The sequence below is a fragment of the Sciurus vulgaris genome, assembly GCF_902686455.1.
Source record: "Sciurus vulgaris genome assembly, chromosome: 2".
Lineage (NCBI taxonomy): Eukaryota > Metazoa > Chordata > Mammalia > Rodentia > Sciuridae > Sciurus > Sciurus vulgaris.
Genome location: NC_136462.1, coordinates 175,563,813 through 175,568,404, shown reverse-complemented (window position 1 = coordinate 175,568,404; position 4,592 = coordinate 175,563,813). Strand labels below are relative to the sequence as shown.

General features: G+C 33.8%; 1 pseudogene across 1 annotated transcript; it reads right to left on the bottom strand.

Moving 5' to 3' along the window:
• Positions 1-1,015: 1,015 nt before the first annotated feature.
• Positions 1,016-1,348, bottom strand: LOC306654766 (small ubiquitin-related modifier 2-like; annotated as a pseudogene). Its single transcript has 2 exons — positions 1,162-1,348; positions 1,016-1,092 (listed from the first exon to the last, which is right to left on the bottom strand). The product of its transcript is annotated as a small ubiquitin-related modifier 2-like (transcript).
• Between the last annotated feature and the right edge of the window lie 3,244 nt (positions 1,349-4,592).

Below are 4,592 nucleotides of genomic sequence, written 5' to 3'. Positions count from 1 at the left end.
TCTTTATCATGGAGATTAGCGATCTATCTGAGGTGGGTGGAAAGATGCTTTCCCATTCTGTTTGCTCTCTCTTTACATTATTAATTGTTTCCTTTGCTGAGAAGGCTTTTAGTTTGAACCCATCTCATTTATTGGTTCTTAATTTTACTGCTTGCACTTTAGGAGTCTTGTTAAGAAAGTCAGGTCCTGAGCAGAAATGATGAAGATTTGGGCCTGTTTTCTTTTATTAGGCTCAGGGCCTCTGTTCTAGTGTCTAAATCTTTGATTCACTCTGAATTGATTTTTGTATAGGATGAGAGATAGAGATAGGGTGATTTTGTTACATGTGGCTTTCCATTTTTCCAGCACTATTTGTTGAATAGTCTATCTTTTTTCTTTTTCTTTCTTTTTTTTTTTCAGTTTAAACAAGAAGTTTATTTAAACAACAAGACGCTTGACTTGAAGGGAAAACTATCTAGGAATCTTTTTTTTTTTTTAAGAGTAATTTACCCCTACTTAAAGACGGATTGCCCTACATGTAACAGCTACATACAAAAAAGTTATAAAATTGTCCTTGGTTTTACAATGATAAATGAAAAACATTAAAATTCTCCAATTGAACAAGGTATGCAAGGATTTTTATGTTGTTCAGGTTTTATGTTTGCTTTTTGTTTTTTGTTAAAACAGTGAGAGCAAAATAACTTACTGGAATATAAAGATAAGAGCTGAATGAGCATGCCACTAATGGAGAAAGGGGACAATTTCGCAGAACCAGTATTTTTCCCCATCCCATCTCCATTTGATGTCAATCAAAACATATCATTGGCCATTTAGTTAAAAAAAAATGCAATATGCTTGTGCACATACACCAGTTACTTTATGTACAATAAAGGAATGGGGAAGGGAAAATGAAAGAATAGAGAAAACTATACTGTAGTAGTCAGGATGTGGTGGAACCACATTGCAGTTTTCTAATTAAGAATGTATTCTTGGTCTGTAGGAACAGAGTTCTGAAGTAAAGTAGCAGGTTCCCTTTTTAGTAGACACCTCCTGTCTGCTACTGGACCACATCAATTGTATCTTCATCTTCCATTTCTAACTGTGCAGGTGTGTCTGTTTCATTAATTGGCTGCCCATCAAATCGGAATCTGATCTGCCTCATCGACAAACCCTGTCATTCACAATAGGCTTTCGTTAGTTTACTAAGTGGTGTATGCCTTAATCTTAAACTGCACCACAGAACCATCCTGCCCCGCCACCTTCAAGTTAGTATGATCGTTGTTCTCAGTCTTGACTCCTTCCTTGGGCTTTTCATCGGCCATGGTGAGCGCCGGAGTCTCCTCAGCTGCCGCTTCACTAAAGAGGTACCAGGTCCGCCAGTCTATCTTTTTTCCAATGGATGTTTTTGGCACCTTTGTCTACTAGGAGATAACCATATTTATGTGGGTTTTTCTCTGTATCTTATATTCTGTACCATTGGTCTACATGTCTATTTTGGTGCCAATACCATGCCATTTTTGTTACTATTGCTCTGAGGTATAGTTTAAGTTCTGGAAGTGTGACATCTCCTGCTTTACTCTTCTTGCTAGGGATTGTTTTGGCTATTCTGGGTCTCTTATTTTTCCAAATGAATTTCATGATTGCTTTTTCTAGTTCTATGAAGAATATCATTGGAATTTTAATAGTAATTGCATTGAATCTGTATAACTTTTGGTAGTGTAGCCATTTTGACAATATTAATTCTGCCTATATAAGAGCATGGGAGGTCTTTCCATCTTCTAAGGTCTTTTTCAATTTCTTTCTTTAGTGTTCTGTAGTTTTTATTGTAGAGATCTCTCATGTCTTCTGTTAGATTGATTCCCAAATATTTTATTTTTGTTGAGGCTATTGTGAATGGGGTAGTTTTCCTAATCTCTTGCAGTGGATTCATTGCTTATGTATAGAAATGCATTAAATTTATGGGTATTGATTTTATATCCTGGTAATTTGCAGAATTCATTTACAAGTTCTAGAAGCTTTCTGGGGGAATTTTTTCAGTCTTCTAAATATAGAATCATGTTGTTATCAAATAGTGATAGTTTGAGTTCTTCTTTACCTATTCATATTCCTTTAATTTCTTTTATCTGACTGATTGTTCCAGCCAGAGGTTCAAGGATGTTGTTGAATAGAAGTGGTGAAAGAGGGCATGCCTGTCTTGTTCCAGTTTTTAGAAGAAATGTTTTCAATTTTTCTCCATTTAGAATAATGTTGGCCATGAGCTTACCATAGATAGCTTTTACTATGTTGAGGTATGTTCCTACTATCCAAAGTTTTTCTAGTGTTTTGAAAATGAAGAGGTGCAGTATTTTGTCAAATGCTCTTTCTGCATCTACCAACATAATCATGTGATTCTTGTCTTTAATCTATTGGTGTGATGTATTATGTTTATTGGTTTCTGTTTATTGAACCAACCTTGAATTCCAGGGCTGAACCCCACTTGATCACGGTGCACTATCATTTTAATATGTTTTTGTATGCAATTTGCCAGAGTTTTCTTGAGAATTTTTGCATCTATGTTCATCATGGATATGGTCTGAAGTTTTCTTTCCTTGATGTGTCTCTGTCTGGTTATGGTAGAGGGGTGATACTAACCTCATAGAATGAGTTTGGAAGGGTTCCTTCCTTTTCTATTTCATGGAATAATTTAAGGAGGATTGGTTTTAATTTTTCTTTGAAGGTCTTATAGAACTCTGCTGAGAATCCATCTGGTCCTGGACTTTTCTTTGTTGGTAGGCTTTTGATAGTGTCTTCTATTTCATTGCTTGAAATTGATCTGTTTAAATTGTGTATGTCCTCCTGCATCAGTTTGGATAGATCATATGTCTCTAGAAATTTGTCAATGTCTTCAAGTTTTTCTATTTTATTTGAGTATAAATTTTCAAAATAGTTTCTAATTATCTTCTGTATTTCAGTACTATCCATTGTGATACTTCCTTTTTCATCACAAATTTTAGTAATTTGAATTCTCTCTTTCTCTTTGTTAGTGTGGCTAAGGGTTTATTGATTTTATTTTATTTTTTCAAAGAACCAACTTTTTGTTTTGTCAATTTTTTCAATTGTTTCTTTCATTTCAATTTCATTGATTTCAACTTTGATTTTAATTATATTCTGTCTTCTGCTGCTTTTGGTGTTGATTTGTTTCTTATTTTTCTAGGGCTTTTAGATGCAATGTTAGGTCATTTATTTGTTTACTTTTTATTCTTTTAATGAATGAACTCAATGCAATGAACTTTTCTCTTAGCACTGCCTTCATAGCATCCCAGAGATTTTGATATGTTGTATCACTATTCTCATACCTGTATGTATTTTTTATTTCATCTCTGATTTCTTCTTTTATCCATTCATCATTCAATAGCATGCTATTTAGTCTCCAGGTGTTGGAATAGCTTCTATTTTTTTTATTGTTGATTTCTAGTTTCATTCTATTATGATCTGATAGAATGCAGGGTGGTATTTCTATTTTTTTGTACTTGCTGAGAGTTTCTTTGTGGCATAACATATGGTCTGTTTTACAGAAGGATCCAAGTGCTGCTGAGAAGAAAGTGTATTTGCTTGATGATGGATGAAATACTCCATATATGTGATTAAGTCTAAATCATTGATTGTATTATTTAATTATATAGTTTCTTTGTTTAGATTTTGTTTGAAAGATCTATCCAGTGGTGAAAGAGTGTATTAAAGTCACCCAGTATTATTGTGCTGTGGTCTATTTGATTCTTGAAATTGGGGAAAGTTTGTTTGATGTACATAAATGCTCCATTGTTTTTGGCATATATATTTATGATTGTTATGTCTTATTGGTATATCATTCCCTTAACAGTATGAAATGTCCTTCTTTATCCCTTCAGACTAACTTTGGTTTGAAGTTCACTTTGTCTGATATTAGGATGGAAACCCCTGCCTGTTTACGTGGTCCATATGAGTGATATGTTTTTTCTCAACCTTTCACCTTCAGTCTGTGCATGTCTTTTCCTAGAAGGTGAGTTTCTTGAAGACAGCATATTGTTGGGTTTTTTCTTTTAGATTCAATCTTCCAGTCTATGTCTTTTGGTTGATGAGTTTAAGCCATTTATATTCAATGTCATTATTGAGATATGATTTGTATTCCCAGTCATTTTGGCTTATTTTTGTTTTTTAACTTGATTTAATTTCTCCTTTGATTGACCTTTCCTTTAGTGTAGTTCCTCCCTTTGCTGATTTTCATTTTGCTTTTTCATTTCCTCATCTTGGAATATTTTTCTGAGAAGATTCTGTAGTGCAAGCTTTCTAGTTGTGAATTCCTTTAATTTTGTTTACCATGGAAGGTTTTTATTTCATCTTCAAATCTGAAGCTTAATTTTGCTGGATATAAAATTCTCAGTTGGTATCCATTTTCTTTCAGAGCTTGATATATGTTATTCCAGGACCTACTGGCATTGAGGGTCTGGGTTGAGAAATCAACCGAGATTTGAATTGGTTTTCCCCTATATGTAATTTGATTTTTTTCTCTCCCAGCCCTTTAAAATTCTATCTTTATTTTGTGTGTTTGTCCTTCTCATAATGTGCCTTTGTGTGGGTCTGCTGTAATTTCATAA